General features: G+C 33.8%; 1 protein-coding gene across 1 annotated transcript in view; it reads right to left on the bottom strand.

Moving 5' to 3' along the window:
• Nucleotides 1-26,781, bottom strand: part of LOC125811554 (uncharacterized) — a 134,307-nt gene extending 107,526 nt beyond the window's left edge. The window contains exon 1 of the mRNA XM_049491059.1: nucleotides 26,771-26,781. The gene's annotated coding sequence lies outside the window, so the exon portion shown is untranslated. The remainder of the gene's footprint in view (nucleotides 1-26,770) is intronic.
• Nucleotides 26,782-27,070: the final 289 nt, after the last annotated feature.

Below are 27,070 nucleotides of genomic sequence, written 5' to 3'. Positions count from 1 at the left end.
CTGAAAAAATAGAGAACTCTATATTTGGAGAGTAAAATAAAATGTAGGGTTGGAGATGCCCGTATTTTATGTTTTTAATTTCTGCTTGGTGTCTGATGTCCATATTGATTATCGTACAAAATTTTAAGTGTATTTTTGTACTTCTTTTATCCCAATTTATGTGACACTTTTTTATTTTTCGAGAGTCAAACAATTTAAGTTTGACCGGAAATTTTCTCGTGGGAATCTTTAATTTTTTTGAAATGAAATTTATATATTTGTAAATTACGTAAAAAGTACTATAAGTCTTAATAATTGACAATTCAAAATAATTAAAAGATATATGAAAAATTTACGGTCAAATATAGACTTGTTTGAATCTCGAAATTCGAAAAGTGTCACATAAATTGGGACGAAGGGAGTACTACTTTCAATCTATTTTAATTATCGTGTTTATTAAAAATATTTGCTATTTTAGAAAATCAAGATATAATTTATCGAAAAAGAATTACATATATTTTTGTACAATCACAAATAGTTTAAATAAACTCTCGTTATACTTGAATCTTTGACGGAGTGACACATGTATGAATTGTTATTTATGATTGAATTAATTTTAAAAAGTCCATAGATAAATTTGATTCTGACTTCATAGAGCCGGTGAAACGGGGATTGAGAGTGGCATATTCACATTCCTCAACCAACATAACACACTTCCTTACGTGTCCACACTTTGCCAATTTCCTTTATATAAGCATAATATGATGATTTTTTTCCCCATATCTTGTCAAAAGAGATCATATAATATCCAATATCATATTTAATATTTCTATTGTCTAAGAAGATACATATATAATGTCTAGCATTTTTAAGATTATTGGATCCTATAAGCGAAAGTTGTGTTTTATGTTGCTCAGATTCTTCAAAAATGTTAATAGGGATGTGTCGAAATCTTCAAAAGCAGTGTATTTTTTGAGAATCCGACATGGGTGCGGCATCATTTTTGGAAAATCCAAGGAATATAAGTCGTGTTCATATGGAGATGATGATGACGACGATGACAAATATGACTATGCTCTAGCAACATATTTAGAAATAGGTATCGGCGATTATGATGGACACTATGACTATGCACCTACAACATCCTTGGAAGGAGATGACAATGATGTTGGTAGAGACTATGATTATGCTCCTGCTGCTGGTGATGTTATCATATAACATGTATTTTCATACTAATTGGTGACATCATATTATAATAATGAGGAAAATATAAAAAAATAGTTTTTTTTTTTTTTTTTGTATATTAAGCAATAGCATGCATTGCTCTATTAGTTTATTGTATCAAAAAACCAGTCAAGGCTTTTTTTTTATTGAAAAATTTAGCACACATCATATGAAATCAGCTTAATTATGACAGTGCAAAGGTTTAGGAATAAATTAAACTTATGAAGCTAAATAGATTTAAAAAATCAGTTTACATCTACATCTGGGACATGACAAAAGCACTTAAATCGTTCAACTTAAGCAATCAACAAAAACAAAAATATACCATATATAGTTAACTTATCTAATGTCTAGACGCAGTCAAACTTCAAGTGGTATATATGTGTCTTTATTATAAATAAATATCAAAAGAATTAAAGTTAAGAAAAGTCACAAGCAATACTCATGCCAATCACAACAACTACAACAATTAACACTATAATCGGTGTAATCCCCTAAGTGGAGTCTGGAGAGGATATGATGTATGCGAATCTTATCCCTATCTTTGTGGGATAAAGAAGTTATTTCCTGTAGAGTCATTATAGTAAATAACATTTGGATATCTGAATGACTCATTCTGAATTGTATTTCATGAGGGTTAAACTAAACACCGCCAATAGTTCACCTTTATTTGACATGAAAAAGGTGGACACAAATTTTGAACATTTGGATACATGATAGTAAACTTCATTATCCAAGATTTTTATTCTCATACTCCTTCATAACCCGAACAATTAAATGACCCCATACAAGAGGGATTTTACTTGATGCATCGAGAGGATTTCATTAACGAGTTCGGCTGATATGATAGGGATTGTCAAGTTCGAATGAATTTGACGGAAATTAAGCTGATTTTCTGCTTTTTGTTTCGATTCGGGGTGTCGATTAGAGGCTTCAAAAGCAGAAATTTGAGTTCTTTTGAGTTCAATTTTGCATAAATTGAGCATTGATTTGTGAATAACTTTGGTTCGGTCACTAAAATTAAATATCATAACATTATTCTTCATTAATATTTTTTATGTGACACTATTATTTACGAAAATCAAGTTGAATGATATATAGTTAGTTAAATATAAGGCAAGCATGCCCACTAGGCCTTGAGTGTGCGCATGTTTTTAGTATAAATATGTAGATATTTAATAAAACATTTAGACTAGACAGTGTGTTATGTGATATTGTTTTAACTAATGTGCATTTGTCTTTGATGATTGTCGTTGTTGTCTTTAAATCCTGAATCTGTCTATGATAATCGTACATATGTGGCATGCCAACTAAGCATCCACATAAAAATAAAACACACTTCCACGTGCCATGCAAACCACGTCCCCTCAAAAACTTAAGAGAGAAATAAACTTAGAGAATATGTAACCATTTTAGCACTTATTTTAGTCATCACATATACAATGACACGTAAAGTCATCACTCAGCCAAGCATATGGTTGTGCACATTCTTGAGGTAACATAACACACTTCCTAACGTGTCCAAGCAAGTTATCTAATAGTTTTCTCTTTCCTTTATATAAGCAAATGGTTTCTTCACCAAAATAATACACAAACACAAATACCATAAATCTTCACATCTTTTCAAAAGCTAGAGGTACTAGTACATCCAATATCTAGCTCAATAATTTTCTAAGAAATAGAATGTCGTCTGGGATTTTCAAGATTTTGGGATTCAAGAAGAGAAGGTTGTGTTTAGATGGAGATGATGATGGTGAATATGACTATGCTCCTGCAGCATGTTTAAAGAGAGATGGTGATGATGATGGAGATTATGACTATGCTCCTGCAGCATCCTTGGAAGGAGATGATGATGATCGAGATTATGACTATGCTCCTACAGCTAACTTAGAAGGAGATGATGACAGAGATTATAATTATGCTCCGGCTGCATGGATAAATTCATTGAAGTTTTTTGGTGGAGACTAATTTAGAATAGACACAACATTTTTGGTCAAACTTATTGTTGTCTAATCAAACATAAGGAAGTTTTAGGTAGGAATAAGGAGTTAAGAAGTAAGAACTAGTCCTAAAAAAACACAAAAAGAAGTTGGATAATAGTTCAATCCACTCAAATCTTTGTTTTAATTTCTTTATTTTTTATAATTTGTTTAAATACCTAATCATTATTTTTTCTTTTGTTATGTCTACTATATAATATATTAAATAAAAAAAAGAACTTATAAAAATATTTTGCTTAAATATTTTATAGGTCAATTTAAATTATATATTATCCCAAATTTTGAATAAATTAAATTAGATAAATTATAATAAATTAAATTAATAAATAAGTAGATTATTAATCCGTTCAAAGAGGAATTAATGTCGACATTTTTCACAATATCTCTAGTGAAAGGATATGGAACATACTTGTCTAGGTGGTATGCCAACTCAGCATCCACGCGCCATGCAAATGTTTCCACGTGCCATCCACATAGATTAGGTGTTGTTTGAATCTTCGAATAAGATAGAATATTTCATAATTAAAATTAAGATTAAATTTATAACTTATTCGGTTGAAAGTATAACTAATTTCAGAATAAATATATACTTAATATTTGATGTTATTTTATCTTATTTGAAAGATGAAATAAGTTAATCCCAAAATTATGATTCTAAGATTATACTTATAAGATAAATTTGTCCAGCAAATCAAATGACGCGTTACTTCCCTTTCAATAATACTTTTCAAGGAATCAAGGAAGAATTTGCATGTGGCTAAGAGGCAAGGTTATGAAAGTGTAAAGCCAGCAACAATGATGGTGATGGTTTTTAAAGAATTTAAGTGATATACTGTCACGCCCCGAGCCTACACCCTGGGCGGGACCGGCACTCGGAGACCATTGCTGGCCCCAAGCGAACCCTTGGCCTGGCTTTCTTAACTCAGCGGAAACCTACTCAACAGAATAACTCAATGCTATGCAGAGGCATAAACAACTTAAATGATACATATCTGGCCAAAAAGGCAACTCGAGTCTCAAAATAGAATACTTACATATATACATAGATAAGAGACTCAAAACTAACTGACTGACTGTCTATGAAGCCTCTAAAATACTTGGATGGATGTTGGGACAGACCCCACAACACCCTAATAAACAAAACTAAGAGAACAAAATAACTGAGCCCTTTGGAAGCAAGGAGGCTCACCACTGACTCTAGAGTGCCCAACTGGATCAACGGCGTGCAGGATGCTGATCCTGGGTACCTGCGTCTGCATCATAAAACGATGCAGGCCAACTGGCATCAGTACGTGGAATGTACGAGTATGCGAGCTGGACCGCTAAAAACAACTTAAGCTTGAAAAGGGAACAAGAGATCACTTACCTTGACTCTGAACGGCTCATATACATAACTGGACTCAAAGTAAAGCAATAAGACACGAGCCACACATATAAAACTTGTAAAAGAATGTAAACAACTTAGATCGTTAAGGATAAAATGACAACAAACTCCACTTTTCTTTTATAAATATAAAACAGCTTTTGTGGGAGGTTCTTTAACCGACAACCACCACTACGAGCCTTAGTGATGATACAACGTTTTACCTCACGTTGCCAAAGGACCATCCTATACCTTGCCATCGATATAGGACCTTACTTTTGCTTAGTGGATCCACTAGCCTAATCTTGCGTGATCATCTAAAAAGAATGATACGACAAGTCCCATGTTGGCGCATGGTTCTTATGGAGAGTTGAGTTAATATGAACTCGTGTCCCCAATTCGGTGCTCAATACTACTCCCAAAATACTTTGGCTCATGCTTTTAAAATAACTTCTTTCTTTGATTGAGATACTTACTCAAAACTTTAGCCCAAAGGCTCCTTTGGGGAAAGAAAACAGGATTCCCTTCTTATTCAAATATAATAGCATTTACAACCTCCTTTGGGAATACTTAGTTCCCTAATAGCTTTCTCTTTTTTTTTTTTTTTGAAGAGAATTCAACTTTAAACTCATGACTTAGCTTGAAACTAAGACTCTTACTCGACTTGAAACTTCACTTGACTTGGAACTATCTTTCCTTGAATTGGAATTATGTATTCAAGGTGTTCGATCACATGTTATGGAAGGATTCTTGAACGCTTAGACGCACTTTGGAACGTCGAAAACAACTATAAAACATAGGTGAATTACTTTGGAACATGTATGAGAAAGTGAGAAAAGAAGAGGGGAAACTTGGCTGAGACTTCAGATTTCTGGTGACACAGATGGGACTTACGGTCGCCATCGACGGACCGTAGATGGACTTACGGTCCGTACTGCAGGTCCGTAGATTGCGTCAGAGATTTTCCCCAGAATTTCATTTAAGAAAAAGACTAAGTGTTGACCTACGGTACGGACTTACGGTCCGTAGGTCAGGTCACGGACCGTAGGTCGCGACCGTAGATCGACGCCCCATAACCCCAACTTCTGTCCCAATCGACGGTTGACCAGTACGGACCGTCGATTGATATACGGTCCGTAGGTCAGTCCCGTGGATGGGGATCGACAACCCTGAATTTGCTGCGAATGATGGTGATTCAACTTTAAAAAAGGTCATAACTCTTAGAATCGTAATTCCCTCAACATACAATAGGTTTCAACTTAAATATACGACCCAATCATGTCTCACAACGTACAATAAATTCAACAACACCACCAACAACCTCAACAACAACTAACAACTAACAACTTCAACACTTCAACAACAAACTCCCAATCTTTTCTCAAAGCATGGAATAAACTTGAGGTGTGTGGGGGGGAAAGGATCAACCCACACGGAAAAACTCACATACCTTGATAGGGATCACCCCCGACGAAATTCCACAATGGTCTTGACAAATCTCCTCTTTCTTCTCTTCTTCTTCTTCTCCTTCTTCTCTTCTTCAATCACAAGAACCCTAACTCTTTCTCTTACCAAAAAATGGGACAAAAAATGATCCAAAGATCCTCCTAATACAACAATATGAGCTCAAAAGAATTGGCTAGGGAAAAGACTAAAATGCCCTTAATGATTCCCGGACGGATCTCCTTGTCAACTGCCCAACTTTCGAAGGTCATAACTCCCTCATACGAACTCGGAATCGAGCAAACTCGGTGGCGTTGGAAAGGTCATTCCACGAACTTTGCAACCATAACTGGAATTCCACCTAACTCATCCTGAGCTAGAATTTATGGCTGTTCAAAGTTGGCCAAAATTTCACATTTTCCATACTTAGCCAAAATTTCCAAAACTTTAAATTCTTTCCAAAAAAAATGAAAATTTCCAATTCTAAGCCTCTTCAATTATTTCATATTGCCGGATGTTACATATACATTGTTAGATCGTGTTCAGATGGAGATTTATGACTATACTTCATCAGTATATGTCACACTCCGAGCCTACATCCTGGATGTGGCCGACACTCAAGAACCATCGCTAGTCCCCAAGTGAATTCTTGGCCTGACTGATTACTTAGTGGAAGACTTACTCAAGTAAAATGGAGACTCCAAATACCAAACTTAACTCGTATAGTCTCAAAACAGTTTAACTCATTAAATGTTTGAAAGTACTTAAATAAACACAAGTATTTATCTCAAAATCTCAAAGGAACATCGACAAGGGAGAACATGGAAAGACTCATCAACTACTACTGTCTATGAAACCTCTAATAATACGATAGATGTCTAGACAAGATCCCGACAATCTAACAAGAGCAAAACAATAAGGTGAAGCCCTCCGGAAAGCAAAGAGGCTCACCAAAGCTAGCTGGAATGCAATGGGATCAATGGAGCACCTATTGATGACCCTAAACACCTGTATCTGCATCATAGATAAGATACGGGTCGTATGACATCAGTACATTGAATGTACGAGCATGTAAGGGAAAAACTGAAATATAAGCAACTGAACTAATACTCTGGAAGACATACTCACCTCATCTCAACTCAAATGTGAAAGCAACAATAAGAGATGCAATATATAAAGCTTTTAAAACAATAGATATCAACTCAATATATATAAAAATACAATAATAAACTCTTTACTCTTTGGGAATTTTTCTAACCAACAACCATCACTATGAGCAACGTGATGATACAACGTCTTACTCACGTTGCCAGAACTGTCATATACCTTGCTGGGGTATAGAACACCACAACTAAGTAGATTCACTAAGCTATTGTAACACCTCGGTCTTAGAAAGAACTAAATTGGAAAGAGCTAATTTGAGATTTGTGCAAGTTAGTCTTCAATTGTGAGTTTTGGGTCAACTTCAAACGACCATAACTTTCAGTACAATATGACTTAGGTGGCTCATGAGATGTCAAATGAAATATCTCTGATTCTTCTTTCCAACACCACCGAGTTTGCTAAATTCCAAGTTCGTATGAGAAAGATATGCTCGTTTGAGTTTAGCCCGTCCAATTAAGGAAATTCATCTGAATTAAGGAAGGGTATTTGGTCTTTTCCTTACCCCATTAGCCTTAAACGTTTTTTTTCACCCAAATAGGGGTCTAAATTGATTGAGATCATTTTTCACAATCCTAAACACGCTTAGGGTTTTAGAGTGAAGTTTAAGAGGAGAAAAAAAGGAGAAGTTCAAGCGTTCGTTCAAGATTCTAGCGATCTTCGAGAAATTTTGCCAAGGATTTGATTCTTACGAGGTATGTAAGCTTTCATAGTGATGGGTTCATTTACCCTCACACCAATCATGAGTTTCTTTATCAAATTTTATCCATGAAAATTCGTGTATTGAGGTTCTTGATGAATTTCTTAAGGTTTCGTTTTCATTCCTTGTAAATGAGGTTTTGAGGAGTTCTTGAGGCGAGAGTTTTGAGTTTTAGGGTTGTTCTTGAGGAGATTTGAGTAGATTTTTGTTTACTTATGTTGGGTTAACAAATCTAAGAGAGTTTGGAAGAAATCAATCGATTTTAGGTGAATTAGGGCAAAAAATTGAGAAGAAAAAATTGTCGAAACTTTTTGGAAAAAGGTTGAGGCACCGCGCCCTTGATGTGCCAGAAGAGTTGGTGTGGGACGCCAGCAGTGCGCCAGAAACAACCCCAGTAAGGGGAGGCTTAGCGCGATGCGTTATCCCTGTGCCATAAGTGTCAAGCCACTTTTCTTCTTCGTTTGCGTTCTGCACTTGTTCCTTTGAGTCGAACTTTCATTCTCTTTTTAATCCTAACTATTTAAACCTTTATTAATCATCGATAGATCTTATATATCATGAATCATAACTCTTGAATTCACATTCCAAATTCAAGAAAAGATTAAAAGTCATGTTTGAGAGAGTCTATTGAGTCAGTGGCGTTCTTAGGCCACATTGTTTCTGGTGATGGGATTCTAGTTGACACTTAGAAGATTGAGGCAGTGCAGAACTGGCCTAGACCCACATCTCCAATTGATATTAGGAGTTTCGTGGGATTCGTTGGTTATTATAAAAGGTTTGTCGAGGGGTTATCATCTATTTCGTCCCCGTTGACAAAGTTGACTTAGAAGACAACAAAGTTCTAATGGTCGGAAGCGTGTGAGAAAAGCTTTCAGGAATTGAAAATATGGTTGACTATTGCCCAGTGTTGACCTTACCTGAGGGTACACAAGGCTTTGTTGTGTATTGCGATGCGTCCAGAGTTGGATTGGGTTGTGTATTGATGCAGAATGACAAAGTTATAGTTTATGCCTTCATACAACTTAAGATTCATGAGAAGAATTACCCGATCCATGATCTAGAGTTGGCTGATGTAGTGTTTGCTTTGAAAATATGGCTTCACTATCTCTATGGTGTTCATGTTGATGTGTTCACCGATCACAAGAGTCTTCAGTATGTATTCAGTCAGAAAGAGCTTAATCTTAGACAGAGGAGATTGTTGGAGTTACTTAAGGATTATGACATGAATATTCTCTATCACCCAGGTAAGGCTAATGTTGTTGCTGGTGCTTTAAGCAGGTTATCTATGGGTAGTACTACCCATGTGGAGGAAGGTAAGAAAGAATTAGCCAAAGATGTGCACAGATTTGCACGATTGGGAGTTTGATTGATGAATGAGCCTGAATCATCACTAGTGTCCAAAGTGAAAGAGAAACAAGATCAAGACCCTGTGATGCAATCCAGATTGCCTCAAGACCATTCACTCAAAGCCAAGTTTGGGAACTTCAAAGTATGGAAGGATTGTTCACAAAGATGAGGTTCTTCAACTTGAGTTGATGACAAAGAAGGGATTTCATGCCTTGAAAAGTGTCACGACCTAGATCACCATGATTGGGACCCACACTAACCCTCTGGTGGGAGAACCACTACCACAACTCGACTAAGTAACTTAAAAAAACTAAACCATTTAAAGATATGAAAGCAGGTTTAAATGACGAATTAAATAAGGAGTTCCCATAAACTCTGAAAGTCTAACAAAAACAACTACGCATAACCCTTGAGGAAATTCAACCCATAGACCTGAAAGTCATAGTACCAAAACTCTACCAATCAACAAGTCTAAGAAAAATGGGTGCAACCTCGAAAACTAAGTATAAGCAAAGTCTGAACATATAATCTGAGTTCGGAAAGAATGGACTAAACTAATGATGGATCCATGACTGCCTGAAAGAACTGGCTCACCCTTACATCCGGCCTCGATCAATGATCTCCTAACTGAGGTCTATCAGTAGCCGTCTGAATATGCCATGTACTTAACAAATAAAGAGCAAATGCAATATCAGTAAAATCACGGTGTACTGGTAGGATCACGCGGCTACTCTAGTAAGCGAAATATAAACAAGTAATTACAACACAGTAAACACACATATATATAAAGCATAGTTCAATTATCATTTTAGGAGCAACATAAAATATCCTAATAACAATGACAGGTAAATATGAATATAATAATCACAAGTGGTTCTCTCATGGAACCCACACCCAAATTGTTTGTGTGTCGGAACGTGACACCTGATCCATTATATATGTATTAGAAACGTGACACACGATCCAATATATGCGTCGAAACCTGACACCGGTCTAATACATGTATCGAAACGTGACACCCGATCCAGTTTACACAACCACAGTCTCAATCACACCCATAATGAACTGTGCACATAGTCACACAGTCAAGTAAAAGGTTTATGACATGTAATTGTTCACACATACTCATTTCATTAGATTTGATTCATGTTTCCCTATTCAGATACATGCATGCATACAATGAAGCAATTTACAGGCATATATCACACAACAAGAAGTCGAGCCATCACCTACCTCAAAACCAAGCCTGGACACTCCTAAGACACTTGAGTCTTCCTTTTCCGGAGTCTTGCGTTCTTGGTCTAAAATAATTAATTAACGCAAGAATCAATAAACAAAACTTAATTTACCCGGATTATAACAAAATATCAACCCAATGTCAAACCCATGATCCTAATATTCAATTAGGATTTTTCCCACCATTAACTTCAGGCCAAAACCCTCCTCCAACGATAATTAACAAGGATTCTAAGTTCTAAGAATTGAAATAAGGATTAGGGGGTAATTAACTCACCTTTGATGTGAGAATTCATGGGAATTTGATAAGAAACTGCCTCGGGTCGTCCCTTAGATCTTAAGAACAAGATTTTGCAGAAAATAACATTTTTGGGATTTTTCCCCAATTTAAGTCGCGATTGGCCCGACACAGCGGCCCCGCCCTGGCAGAATTAATTCCGCCCCAGCGCCTTGCACGGAGACAGAAACTCAGAATGTGAGTTCCAAGATCTTATTTCGCAACACACCTTCAAACCTTGACATTCTAAAACTATTCTTTCACGTCAAGCTTAGTTTCGGGAGTTCTACTCGCCCGAATTCGATTCCGTAAAGCCGTACAAGCTCCTTAACATCTTGGATATCCACTCACGTGATTAAACTTATAATTAAGTCCCCCATTCATTACCGGATTGCCCTAGACCTTACCTGACTCAGATTTCATCCAAGTTACTATTCAGAAGTTTTCTGGCCCAAATTCCTTCCCCATTGACATTTCTAGAACTACGGGAACAAGTCGTTACAAAAAGTATCATATGCGCGTGGAAGGAGATCCTAATTTAGCAATACCATGTTAGGATTATAGCTTGAAGTGTGGGAGGTCTATCGAAACAAGGAAGAACAAGTGAAGAAGCTGCCTCATTCGGCTAGCTGGAGGCCACTTCGGCGACTCGCCTAATGGCTTAGGAGAGGGATACAAGATCGCCTAAAGTTCCAAGGAGCTACAGAGAAGTTGCCACATTCGGCAAGCTGGAGGTCACTTCGACGACTCACTGAATCCCTTAGGCAAACACGACCCAACTCGCCCTTTATCATTTTTAGGCAACTTTTGGGCCTCTTATGTAATAATAGCCTAAAACTATAAATAGCTAGTTTGGGTCTTATTTTTAGGTAGACTATTTTGAAAATGAATTATTGATGAATTGGATCTCCATTGAGAGACTTGAGAGCTTAGTGAAGTGTAACACCCCAGAAAATTTTTGAACTAAGACTCAACCGTTCTTCGTAGTGAGTGAGATTTTACCAAGGAATTTAAAATTTCTTAAGTGTTAAGGTCACTAGATGTAGCACCTTTAGTTTCAAAAAGAATTAAATTGGAAATAGCAAAATCTAAAATTTTGCAAGTTATGCTTAAGTATGAGTTTTGGGTCGACTTCAAACAACCATAACTCCTAGTTCAGGATGAATTAGGTGTGCTACCAGATACCGTAGCGAAGATCTTTGAATTATCTTTCCAACGCCGTGGAGTTTGCTATGTTTCGAGGTCGGATGAGTGAGTTATGGCCTTTTGAAGATAGGTTGTCCAGTTAAGGAAGGTTAGCCGAAAATAGAGAAGGGTATTTTGGTCTTTTCCTTACCCAATCAGATTTAATTCGATTTTAGTAATATTTTAAGGGTCTAATCCTATTAGGTTCAGTTTTATAATCCTAAAATTATCCTAGGGTTTTAGTTGAGAGTTCAAGAAGAGAAAAGAAGAGAGAAGAGGAGAAAAGAGGAGAGGATCAAACGTTCGTCGAGATTCTTGCGTGTTGTAGCGGATTTTCGCCATGGGTTTGATCCCTAAGAGGTATGTAAGCTTCCATAGTATTGGGTTCTTTCACCCACATGCCAATCATGATTTATTCAGCGTAATTTCGTTCTTGAAATTTATGGATTTAAGTTCTTGATGAGTTCTTGATAAGTGTTCTTGAAGTTTATTAAGTTTTGAAGTAAGATTCTGCTTAGGTCAACTTTAAACGACCATATCTCTTAGAATATTAAGAGTTACGTGAGTCATAACCTATCCAATTAAAGGTAATTGAATCTACTTTCTAACCCCACCAATTTCACTTCAATCCAATATCTTAGTAAAAAGTTATGACTATTTTAGTAACCTATACAGTGCTGTTACGAATTAGCCGACGGGAAAATATTGAAAATAATCGGTTTTTGTCTTTTTACCTCCAAGAAAACCATCAACGAATTTCTTGACTAATAAAAAGCTCAAAACAATCAGATTTTCATCTTCACTCATGAAAATCATAATTTTTGGCTATATAGATTTTAAGAAACTAACTCGAGAATCTCAAGAAAGGTCTTCTTGATTGTTTACCTTCAAGCTAGGGTTTCAAGACTTCTAATCAAGTTCTTCTTCAAGATTCTTCAAGATTCTTAAAGATTCTTCAAGATTTTTCAAGAATCTTGTTCTTCTAGGTATGTAAGGCTATCATAGTGTTGGACTAGTTCGTCCTCACGCCCTACCTCTACTTTCAGATCAGTAAAAGAGTAATCTAAGATACTTTCCCTAGATTTGAGTATTCTTGAGATAAGTTGATTTTGAGTTCTTGAATTCACGTTTCTTTTAAAAGTTATATTCCTAATTATCAAATAGCTATATTGTTATTGAGATCCTTCATATCATGAATCATAACTCTTGAATTCATAATTCAAATTCAAGAGAGAGTTAAGAGTAGAGTTAAAGAAAGCCTTTGAGTTCAATTGTGAATCTTTTGAGATCAACTATTGATTTGAACTAAGTTTTGAGGAAGTAAGTCAGAGAATGAGAAGAGTCACATACATGAGTTTCATAGTGTTATGTAGACCTATGAGTCAAGTCGTTCATGTTCATAAATTCTTCATGAACTCCAAAAGTTGAGTATCTTTGAGAGGGGTAGTATCTTCAAGTTCTAAGTCTTGAGTATTGAGTTCCTAATCCATTTTGAGATTATATTTCTAAGCATGGGACTATTACATGTTACCCATAAAGTCTTTGAGTTGAATTGTTCATGCCCATAATTTTGCATGAATCGTATAAGTCGAGCAGTCTTAAGAAGAGAAGTATCTTTGAGTCCTTGAGTTGAGTCGTTAAGGCTCATAATTCCGCACGATCCCTCTGAGTTGAGCATTCTTGAAATTAGTAGTATCATTGAAGTTCTTGAGTTCCAAGTATTTGAGTTTTATCTATGGTTATTGAAAACCTTGCATTGAGTAGTTCATGTCCATAATTTGGTATGAACCATATATTAAGAAGTCTTTTACAAACGTTTTTACTTTGTTTTAAGACTTAAGTTTTGAGTTCAGTAAAGAGTAAAGAGTAAAGTTTGAAGTCCTTTTCTTCAAAAGTATATGGGGACTAAGTATTCCCAAAGAGTTTATAAATGTTTTCACATTTAAATAAGAACGGAAACTGAGATTTCCAAAGGGCTTTCGGGCTAGTTTTCAGAAAAGAGTAATAGCTTTCTAAATGAAGCAAGCAGGGAAACTGAGATTTCCAAGATAGCCTTTGAGCTAAGTTTTTGAGCAATTATCTCAAATCAGCAGAAAAAAGTATGTTTTTAAAACATAAGAGCTAGTATATTTTGGGAGTAGTATTGAGCACCGATATGGGGGAGAGTTCAGACAACTCACAGCCCCCATAAACCATGTAGCCATCATGGGTAGAAAAGGGTCATACTTTTTAGATGAACCCTTTTCACATAGACTAATGGATCCATTAGTAGTTCAGGTCCTATACCTTTGGCCTGGTATAGGATGCGCTGGCAGCGTGAGGTAGATCGCTGTATCATCACTATAGCTCTTATGTGATGGTTGTCGGTTAGAGAAACTCCTACAGAAGTTATTGTATTTTTATATACATCAATTTATTGTATTTTTATATACATTTCAGAGTTATGTTGTATCCTTGCATACACACAGATTTGACAGTATGTTTTTAAACAGTTTGTTTCTTTATATTGCACTTGTTTTAAATTGCTTTATGTTGAAATGAGTTCAGTCATATTTAGTTGAGTATTCAAAGTTGAGTACCCAGAATTGAGTATCCAGAGTCGAATATCATATCTTTGAGTCGAATATCATATCCTTGAGTTGAGTATCTAATCTCGGAGTTGAGTATCTTATCCTTGAGTACTTCTGAGTTGAGTAAGTTTGAGTAGTTTTGAGTACCCTTGAGTATTCCTTGAGTTGAGTAAGTTTGAGAACAGGTAGGTATGTTTCATTTCTATCAAGTTTCAAGCTTATGTTTATGTTTTAGAATTCCTCTTACATGCTCGTACATTCCACGTACTGAGCCATTTGGCCTGCATCTTTTCATGATGCAGACACATGTATTCAAGATCATCAACAGGAGCTTCGTTGATACATCCGAGAGTTCGAGTTAGCTATGGTGAGCCTCTTTGCTTTCGGAGGATTTCATTTATCTTTCAGTTATATCAGTTGTTAGGATGTCGTGGGTCTTGTCCCGACTTCCATCTTTATCAGTTAGAGGCTTCATATATAGTCAGTACAGTTGAGAAGTCTGTATCATTTATTTTATTAAATGTTTTAAAGACTAAAGTTGCCTTTTTATGGCGAGTTGTATATATTTTATTATACAGAGTTTTCTTTGGACTTAAAGTTTGTATTTAAGTTTTATGAACTTTTATTTCAGTTTTTAAGCTTTGTATGCTTGAATCAGTTTTCCGCTTGTAGTCAGTCAGGATGAGGGTTCGCTTGGGGACCAGCAATGGTCTTCGAGTGTCGGCCACGTCCAGGGTGTAGGCTCGGGTCGTGACATGAAGCTTCTATTGAACTTAGTTTAGAAACGGGGGTTGCTTGGAGATTCAATTTCATTGAGGTTTTCGTAAGAGATTCGGTGTTTGATTCGAATTAATCGATTAAGGTCTTTAGGTTTAATATACCTTTAGGTTGTTTTTGATTTTCTTTTCTTGTGTCAATCTATTTATCTTGATTAGGTGTTTGTTTAGGGATTGTAATTGGAGGTTTTAGGATTTAATACATCCTTTAGTTGTCAATTGTTACATATCTTGTATCTCTTCTTCTATCTTTATTTCTTGTCTTTAATTCCTGCATTTTCATTCGTAATTCGTGGCGATAATTACATCACCATGTTTTACTTGAATTGAAGGCAAATGTTCATAAGCAGAAAGTGATGGCTTTTGAACAAGGGAGAGATAATGTATTGAGGTATCAAGGTAGATTGTGTGTACCAAATGTGGATGAAATCCAAGAAAAGATCATGGAGGAAGCTCATAGCTCCAGATACTCTATGCACAAAGATGTATCGTGACTTGAGAGAAATCTATTGGTGGAGTAGGAAATCTATTGGTGGAGTAGTTTGAAGAGGTGTATTGCAGAGTTTGTTGTTAAGTGCCTGAATTGCCAACAAGTCAAGGTAGAGCACCAGAGGCCTGGTGGTATGGCTAAAAACATAGATCTTCTGGATTGGAAATGGGAGATGATAAATATGGATTTCATTACTGGTTTGCCACAATCTTGCAGGCAGCATGGGCCACCTAACTCTTTATCTGCTGAAAGTTATGGTTGTTTGAAGTTGACCCAAATCTAAAAACTGAAGTTTAACCTGTACGAATCTCTAGTTGGTTTTTTCAAGTACGATATGTATAGTATACTTAGAGGAATTTGATAACGGTGATGATGAAGACTATGACTATGCTATCACAACATTCTTGAAAAGAGGTAATGATGACTATAATTATGCTCTTGCAACATCAATATCCTTAGAAGGAGATGTCGATGATGGAGATTATGATTATGATTATGATACAGCCGCATGATTTCATTCATTGGAGGTTTACAATTAATAGTAGCTAGATTTAGCAGGGGCGCAACATTGATTGTAGTGAAATTAAATTTATATAGTGTCTAAACTATGATTGTTAAATATATTATCATGGCTTATACATTAAGACCCCATAAATTAGTCAATCACTTAAAATTTGTGTGAGTTAGATCTAGTTACCACTGACAATTGCTTTTAGTGGGGACTACTATATCTTTAGCGGCGATTAAAGTTTCCACGAATAATATATTTTAAAAGCAATAGCGACTAATAATTATTTTTAGTGGCGACTTAAAGTCCTTTGGCAACGACTAAATTGCCACAAAATTGCCACTAATATAGTCTTTTAGTGGCGACAATTTAATCTTTTGGTGGCGACAGTTTAATCTTTTGGTGGAGACAATTTAATCTTTTGGTGGTGACACAGTTGCCACTAATACAAACTTTTAGTGGAGACAATTTAATCTTTTGGTGGCGACAATTAATCTTTTGGTGGTGACACAATTGCCACTAATACAAACTTTTAGTGGCGACAATTTCATGTTTTGATGGCGACAAAAGTTGCCACTAATACATACTTTTAGTGGCGACAAATTCATCTTTTGGTGGCGACTAAAGTTGCTACTAATACTTATTTTTAGTGGTGACAAATTCATCTTTTGGCGGCGACAAAAGTTGCCACTAATAAAACTTTTAGTGGCGACAAATTCATCTATTGGTGGCGACTAAAGTTGCCACTAATAAAACTTTTAGTGGCGACAAATTCATCTTTTGGTGGCGACTAAAGTTGCCACTAATACAACTTTTAGTGGCGACAAATTCATCTTTTGTTGGCGACTAATGTTGCCACTAATACACACTTTTAGTGGCGACAAATTCATCTTTTGGTGGTGACTAAAGTTGCCACTAATACTAACTTTTAGTGGCGACAAATTCATCTTTTGGTGGCGACTAAAGTTGCCTTTAATACGTACTTATTTGAAAAATGAAACTCAACTCAACTCTACTCATCCTCATCCGCATACTCAAGTACTCAAGTCTGGAAACAAGTTTTAAAATATTGTAAAAGACTTCTCAAAAGAACTCTCAAGACTTTACTCTTATTATCTCTACCTTGAATTTGAATTATGAATTCAAGGGTTATGATCGATTCATGTCATGAAGGATCTCTCGATGTTTAGATGTAGTTTAGAGTAGTTAGAATCAGAAAGAAGTGAAGGTACAGTTTAAAAGAACTCAGATGGGACAGGTGACCCTGGTGCACTGAGTGGCGTGGGGGGGCCAGCCCCTGAACTTCAGAGGCCAGTTTCTGGCGCGGCGCGATAACTTTGACGAATTGTTTCTCGTTTTCTAACCCTAATACGTCTAGAATTGAAATTTTTTTCCAAACCCTCTTAGATTCGTTTATCCAACTTAATTACATAAAAATCTACTAAAAAATTCTCAAAAACAATACTCATTAACAAGATCCTCGCCTCAAGAACTCAACCAAATATTGTAATCCAAGAATGAAGAACAACACCTCAAGAATTTCATTCAATCTCAAGAACGAAATAACATATGGAATTCACATGATTGGTATGTGGGTGAACGAACTCAACACTATGAAAACTTACATACCTCGATTTGGCGAAGCAACTCCTCGGTTCGCAAGAAATCTTGATCGTTCTTCTTTTTCTCCTCTTTTCTCTTCTTGAATTTCTCTCTAAAATTCTAAGCGTAATTTAGGATTGTGAAAACTGACCCAAATCAGTTTAGACCCCTAATATATTACCAAAATGTTTAAAGTTGATGGGATAAGGAAAAAAATCAAAATACCCCTCATTAATTCGGGTAAATTTCTTTAACTGGACAGACTAACTTCAAACGGGCATATCTCCCTCATACAAACTCGAAATTTAACAAACTTGATGGAGTTGGAAAGAGGATTGAAAGACCTTTCATTTAATATCTTATGGACCTCGTAACTCATCTTGTACTGAAAGTTATGATCGTTTGAAGTTCACTCAAAACTCACAACTTAAGCATAACTTACCAAATTCTCAATTTGATTCTTTCTAAATTCAACTCTTCCTAATAGAGAGGTGTTACAATGTATGCACCCACACAACCCACAACTTGTCTTTTTTTTTTACATACATTTCACAGAAGTTTTCATAGTGTAGCCTGATTCCATCTATGAAGGTCTAGTAGGTTAATTCCACCAGCAACCTTAGGATGACATAGTTTTTTCCCAAGCCACAAGTGCCTTTTTAAACCCATTAAGGCTCCCAGTCCAGAGAAACTTTCTGCAAACTAATTCTATCATTTGAATCATCTTTTATGGTATTAAAAAAATCTCAGACCAGTATATCTGAATACCAAATAACACACTTAATAAGTTGTATTCTTCCTAAGTACGAGAGGAATTTTTCAGTCCATGTAGTGATTTTACCTAACATTTTTTTCAAGCAATTAAAGGTTTGCACTATTTAACATTAAGTTTCTTGGAGCTCAAAGGTATGCCTATGCATTTAAAAGGTAGCTCACCTTTTACAAAACCTAGTGTACTAAGTATAGCCTCATGTTCCAAGTGATGTACCCCTCCAAAGTCTGAAATCCTCCTAAGCTGCTTTAGAAGTCTTGTAAAACATTCCATCACTAGCATAAAAAGATAAGGGGATAGAGGATCCCCCTGTCTTAGGCCTTTTTTCGCGGAGAAGGATTGAGTAGTACTACCATTCACCAGGATAGAGTAAGAAACAATGGTCACACATTGCATAATCCATTGCACAAACTTTTCAGGAAAATTCAAATCATGGAGAACCTGCTTTAAGTAAACCCACTCCACAGAGTCGTAGGCTTTTCTCATAACAATCTTAAGCATGCACCTAGGTTTAACCAATTCATGACTATTATCAGTAGGCCAATCCATCACCTACTAATGCATTAGTAGTGATATAATTGCTACTAATGCTTCATGTTATTGGTGACTATTATATTTTAGCGGCGACTATAGTTGCTTCCATTGCGTACTTTTAGTGCCGACTTGTATATCTTTTAGGTCAATATATTAGTGGCCACAATAATTGCCAATAATACTAATTTTTAGGCGACTTATTTAGTATTGGCGACAATTATTTGCTAAGAATACTAACTTTTAGTGGCAACAAACATAGTATAATGTACACCGTTCAAGTCAAACTTTACTAATTTGTTGGGAGTTACTATAGTGGAGCATCACAGTAAAAGTTTATCCATATGCGATAGAGAAAATGATCAAAAGCCTCCCAATTTCTTCAAATCCTAAAGTAACTTCTTCTTCCATTTCCTTCAAATTCCTAAAGTAACTTTACCATTACTTTAAACACCAAAATCCACTGAAATTGGATTGTGAAGAACAAAAATGAACAATGATAGCGGAGCTCGTCAAGTGATATTCGAGCTTTGTTCGTCGGAGAACAGGAAAAACAAACTAACAAGATTTGTACATATTGTTGCTTTGTCGAGGTTTTTCTTGGTTCAGCGGAGGGGAGGATTTTGCTGGTGGTTTGGGTTTCGCCGGAGGCGGGGATAGTGGTGGCTGCGGTAGCATTTTACCGGCCAGTCGAGCAACGGAGAGAGGGTAAACTGAAAAATAAACTAAACAATCTATAAATAAATTAGAAAACATTCTAATTTGGGAGTTCAATTGGATTTAATGTAAACTCAATTTGATTTTATTTTTCAAATTTGATCCAAATCCCTTTTTTGGGTGATATAAATACATGTCATTTTATCTTTAATTGATTTGATTGGTTTTTATAAGTATTTTATATGAGAATTTAAAAGCTTGTGTGAAATCAACAATAATGAATCCGGTGAAGATGGTGGTGGCAATGACGGCTTAGAGATGGTGAATGGTGGAGGAATTTGGTCTTTGTTGCTATGGAGAAGAAATATACTCCATCCGTTTCAAAAAGAATGACCTCCTTTCCTTTTTAGTCTGTTTCAAAAAGAATGATCTCTTTCCTTTTTGGGTAACATTTTAATTTCAGCTTTCCACGTGGCATGTTTAAAGCCACAAGATTGAAGGGCAATTTAGTACATTTGACATAACTTTAATTTAGAACCACAAGATTTAAAAGTCTTCTTTATTTTCTAAAACTTTGTGCCTAGTCAAACCAGGTCACTCTTTGTGAAACGGAAGGAGTAATAAATAAGAAAAAAAACATATATTTGTCAAAAGAGATATTAAAAATAATGTTTTAATATTTGTTTTTTGTGCTCACTCTCTATAAGAGAGTGAAATACACTCACTTTGCCAGCTAAGCATTCAGGGAGGTAAAAATTTCAATTTTAAACACTACAGGGGGGTGATAGGACTCTCGTGAAGTCAAAGTGTGTAGTTGAAATTTTGAATATAGATTGGAGGGAGTTTTGACCATTTTCTCTATGTGATATTAATAAAAATATGACATACATCTTTATATAAAATAGGGATAAGACACAATTTCCTCTCTAGACTATAATTGAAATTTCAGAGACACATCTTAACTAAACTAATTAAGGTCCTATTACACCATCCCCCTCCCGAATCCATTTTTTTGTAATTTCGTGTATACTTTTTTTTTTGTATCCGTAGATGATTCTTGTCTTGTTAGTTGACACTAAACACGACAACTAAAGATTAAATATGAATTTGGAATAACCTCATAAAAGGATATATATATATATATATATATATATATATGAGTCGATGGTGGTACAAGTAATATATAGTGATTTTAAAAGTTAAGTGACGAACCCACAAAGACTTATGATCAACGGTTATCAGACTTAACTAAGTAATCAATTAATCGATTAGTATTTTCTCAAAAGTGGGATGATTTTTATTTATTACTATTATAAAATTGTAAAACTATCCAATTAAAATGTTTTAAACAATGAATCATTTCAATCAAAAAATTGTTTTCCATGTGTTGCTCTTGTGACACCCCTTACATAGCAACTGTTACTTGTCTTCACTATTCTCACATTTTCATGTGTGACACATTGCACTTCTTCGTTAATATATTCTAAAAGCTCTCAACATGAACGTACATAGACATGATAAATATATCAATATAAGCTCAAATATAACGAATTATGATCAAAGATGCAAATAAAGTACTAAGATATATATATTTGTGTCAAATATCATAATCTAAATTATTATTTTTAATGGAAGCATAGTTGATTGATATGTAAAATATTTCATTATATATATTTTTATTTTTATTTTTGTAAAATTACTTTTAATTGGCCAATTGATTTCCAATCTTCAACAATACTCTAAGTACATCTTTTGCTAAGAGGCCGACCAAAGTGATTCTAATTCCATTCTCCACTTAATTTATCATGCTTTGGATGCTTTATTTATTTATATATATATATATATATATATATATATGCTCATTTATGCAAAAGAAAAATACTAAAAAAAAATTAAAAAGAAGTCAAAGCCCAAATAGAATATTAAATACTAAATACGTATATCTTGGGAAGGGACCCGTAAATTGGCAAAGTCCACACAAGATTAGCAGGATCGTCTCCTTCATTCTACATTGATTTTGACAAGAGTTGACTTCATGACTACACAATAAAATTTGTTAAAAAATCATATTTTCAATTTTATATAAATTGTTGAATTCACTTGATATCAAAGAGGATATTAGTATAGTGGCCAATTATTTTTTAATTGTAGATCACAAATTTATTACAAAAGACATCAATGATTGAGGTAATTAAGAAAACTTTTATTTATTTTGAGAATGGGAAAATGGTAAATAATTAAAAAATGAAAGAACCTAATTATCCAAAATGGATTTTTATGGGATTTAATAGAATAATCAGTTTATTCATTATTTGAATACTTTGCCAATTAAAAGATTCTTAAAGAAGGCCTTACAACCCGTAAATGTACATTTTATTCACTTTCCACAAAACCTAAAAAGAGAATAATATTTCATTATAATGCAAAATATATAGTTAAATACCAACCTTTAATTTGTATGTTTATCACTTTATAAGCTTAGGATAGGATTGAATAATAGAATTTTGAATTATTGATAACAAATATTCAAATTGATTTGGGTACTATAGTTGGGGGTATATTATTGGATAAGACGGAATAGGGATATTGAAAACATCCTAATTTGCCCCAATATTATTCCAATTTGTTTTTACCATTCAGAGAGCTTTGGAATAAAATGAATGGATTTCACATGTTCAAAATTGGTAAGAAGTAACATTTAATTATACGATAATTTGTTTTTTAGATGGGTTGGTCTTTACTTTTTTTATCAGAGGTAGAGGAAGAGTGTTGACTACGTGTTTAGTTGAAACCGTCAGTAATTTTAATTCAAACTCTATATTTATTTTTTTAAAATTTCATTGAAAATGTACATATAATTAATTTAGGACCTCACAACTTTAAAAAATTAAAATCTAGAACTCATAAACTTCAAATATTGACTTCAACTCTGATATGTGCCCCACAAATAAAACTTATGTCTAGCGGGACAACTTTAAGGATACGGAACCTAATTTGTGGAATGCTAATTTAGGGGTGTTCACGGGTTGGTTTGGATCGGTTATTGGTGACAATCAAAATCAAACCAACTTAATCGGTTTTAAAATTATCAAAACCAAATCAAACCAAATATAATATACATTTATCCGTTTGGTGGTTATCGGTTTCGGTTAGGTTTGGTTCGGTTATTCGGTTATTAACCATACACAAAAATAAAAGAAACAATTCATTCAAAATGTGAAAAAAGTGACAACAATCCTATATTGGCCTATAAGGAAGAGAAAATAACATTTTCAGTCACACAAAAAATTATCATAGACACTCATATACATTAAATCAATAAGATAAATGTTTCATCTTGGCCATTTTTGCTTTCAATAATAAAATTATAAAGAAATTTTAATGAAAATATGTATAAGATCTTTAAAATTGTTTATAAAAACAATATATTAAGTATGTATATTAATAAAATATATGAATATAATTTATCGGTTCGGTTATTTCTTCGGTTTTTTTGAATAAAACCATAACCAAAACCAAATACGATCGGTTTTCAAAAATCTAAAACCGAACCAAACCAAACCCAAATAAAATCGGTTTTATTTTATCGATTTGGTTTGATTTTTCGGTTTGGATCGGTTTTTATCCAAACCATGAACACCCCTAGATGCTATGATGTGAAAATATAAATTATTCCCCATGAAAAAATTATTTACCTTGAGGAGCAAAAATTAAAGATCAATTGGCACAAATCCCCTCCTAATTTACCCTTGTACTTTTTACTCTCAAAATTACTAAATTAGTCCCACAAACTATTAACATTATTATTTATTTTGTGCCATTTCATCCTAGGATGATTTATATTTCTCTCGAATTAGAGAATTTTTTTCCCTTTTCCCTTATTTTATACATTATACATAAAATAATTTGCTAGGCCTTTTGAGAACACAATTATGTTTCCATCATGCATGATTTGATTATTTTGATTAATAGTAAATTAAGTTGTCCTTGACTTGCATATCCCATGCCTAATCATGGTTAGGAAGATTAATAAGTATGCAATTAGTATATCTTGCTAATCAATATTATAAATTTTCTTGAGGAACATCCACTAATTTTTATATGTAGGAGATCACACTAATTAAAGTACTAATAAGTACGTATATATATTTGAAAATAAACGAATCTCTACCACCAAGTAAACTTTTATATTTCCTTCAAAAGTATACTTTAGCATCATATATATACACCACTAATCCTCTCTTTTTTTCCCACTCAATATATGGTATCCGTATAAGAACCTGATTAATCTGAATCCACGCATTGTTGGCTTAAATCAGGCCGTGGCCGTCTCTCCCAACAAGATGTTTTTCATTTCTAAGATTTAAATTTGAAACATCTTATTAATTAATTAAGGACGGAGAAATCTCAATCAACTCATTTCATCATCTTAATTTACCAGTATTTATAATGATATAATTATTAAAAATATTTGAATTTTCGACAGAAATTTCCGAGGAAAATCTGCTGAAAATTGACTATTATTCACGTGTTTTTACCAGTTAGATCTTTTTTCTTGACATATTATAATGAAATACAAAAGAAAGTTCAATTAGAAAATATATTTAAGTTATATACGGATAATGTAAATATATTCGATATATCTTTAACAACAAGTTGATTATTATCCTATCATATTCGCTACTAATGCTTATCGAGAAATTTACATATATATAAAAGTAATTTGACCATGCAAATGTTTTTCATGTTATTGATGCATAAAACTTAAACTCAAATAAAATATATAATTTTTTGAATGAGTTTGTAAAAAAAATAAAAAATTATCAGTTAGGTAGAAGTATTTAATACTTTACGTGCCAGAAATCATAACATGCATTTTCATATGAGCATATAATGCATGCAAGAAAAAAATAAAAAGCCAACCAAAAGTTGGCAGAAAGGAATATTTTGGAAAACAATTGGAAGGAGGTGCTTTAATTTTTCTCTAATACAAATAACATTTTTTCTATTTTAATTTGCTTGTCTTATTTTTTTTCTCGGTATGTCTTTTTTTTAAAAAAGTATATCAATACATACTCCTACTCTTCAGTAGCGGAGCCACCTTATTGCTAGGGGTTCATCCTAAACCCCTTCGACGGAAAATTATATCATTTATACATGGTTAAAATAATATTTTAGGTGTATATTGTAGACGTCGAACCCCTTTCAACTACTCCGTGTGTTTATTTCTTCAGATTTTAAACCCCCTAATTAAAGATCCTAGTTCCGCCATTGCTATTCTTTACACCTAACATTCTACGTGATATATTTAAAATCACAAAATTTGAAAGTTATTTTAATACATTATACATATTTTTCATTTAAAATCACAAAATAAAAAAAATTATATTAAACTCTGCACCAAGTTAAATTAAGATAAATAAATTAAAACACGGGGAATAGGCTTTCTTTTTTAGGAAAAAAGATATTCCATAGGCTTTCTTTAATCTTTAATGTGGCACTTTAATATTGCACCAATGATACACAGAAACGTTAATCTTTTTAATAATTATAATTTTGTTTAATTCTATCAAGTATAAAAAAGGTACTTAGCTTGTCTTAATTTGAATATTTATGCTCTGTAAGTGTATGACTTTTAGACAAATAAAAGTATATTTTTAACTAGAATATTTCTTTCGTTGATATACTCATTATTTTTAAAAAGAAAAACATATTTTTTTTGTTAACTTAAACTTTTTAACAATAGAAAGTTCAATAAACAAATTCGTTTAATTTCTTGATATTAATTATTTAGAAAATCATTATTGGTGGGATTTTTATATTAAAAGGAATATACGCGGGTTTTCCCTTTCTTTTTTCTTTTTATATTTATTTTCGATTAATTAAAAGTTAGATATATTTAATCAGATATTATGAGGATTGAAATTAAAAATTCTAAACAATTTAAGGACCAAAAGCGCAAATTTTCAATATGTACATAACATACACATATATAGCGGTGTCCATTTTTCACAATTATTTAGTATAGTATTATATTACATAAAAATTAAACTATGGTGGAGTTTTCCAATTTAAAATTTTGGTGGGGGTGGGTGGGGGTTGGGGGGGGGGGGGGATAGAACATTCTAAAAATTGGACTTCCAGACAAAAGGGATATTCAGAAGGACCATATATTATGGGAATATAATCTAAAAAACGTGTCACTAGGAGAATCCCATGCATAGGACAGACAAACTAACCTTTAAAAAAAATAAAATAGATATACACTGACAGAGCAAAAAAATTACAATCCTCAAAGCATTTTACACGTTACGTTGTCAAAATTATCATATCAAATTTGTTATAAATTTTACCTATTAATTATTATAATAAAAGAATCTAGACATCGACAATGTAAGCGTAAACTCTTTTTTGTTATCACTAAGAATAGTGGCAAGATGAATATAATTCGTTCATTCTTAATCAGAGTCTGATATGAACTTCAGATGAAAATTTTCGTTCGAGAGCCAAAAAAAATTCTCTTTGATAGATTGTGTGTTACGTGAATTGAGATTAATAATCAGGACTTTATAGTATAAATATCGAACACTGAATAAAGAGGAAAAAGAAAGGGGAATAGGAGAAGAGAATCTTCCAAAAAGTTATGTTTTGGAGAGTTGAGAGAGTCTTGTAAATGAAGAGTGATCATAGAAAGCAACAAATTAAAGCTCCATCATTCACCCAATTACACTTCAAAACACCTCTTTTTTTTCTTTCTTTCTTTTGGCAAAGTCCAAAAGCCAAGGAATTAGATGCAGTCTCTCTCTTTCTCTTTCTCTTTCACTTTGTGTAATATTCCTCTAATGAAAAGGCCTATGTTGTTACTGTTACTATATGAGTGGAATAATTAGATGTAAGAGTTTTAACTTTTTTCGAGGAGTATATTTAGATATATTAACTTGGTTTTTACTGTCAACTGAGTAAATATTGTGACTCGCTCTAATTGTGTCTAGTGGACATTAAATGTTGATGTAACACATAATTTTTAGAGATATCTAGATGATTTTAAGTTGAAGTGTTTAGCTTATAAAATAGTGGAGACAAATTGAGTATACATGTGTCTATTCAAATTAAATTGAAGTATTTGTAAGTTGAGATTAAATTTAAGTACTTATTTATATATATTTTTTTATATATATAATATTAATGTATACATAATCAGTTATGATGAAGTCTTGTATTTGAGCGGTAAGAATAGAGTTCTCCTTGC

The sequence above is a fragment of the Solanum verrucosum genome, unplaced genomic scaffold (genome assembly GCF_900185275.1).
Source record: "Solanum verrucosum unplaced genomic scaffold, falcon-dt-bn FXZP01000238.1, whole genome shotgun sequence".
Taxonomy (NCBI): Eukaryota; Viridiplantae; Streptophyta; class Magnoliopsida; order Solanales; family Solanaceae; genus Solanum; species Solanum verrucosum.
This window is presented reverse-complemented; position numbering and strand designations above follow the sequence as displayed.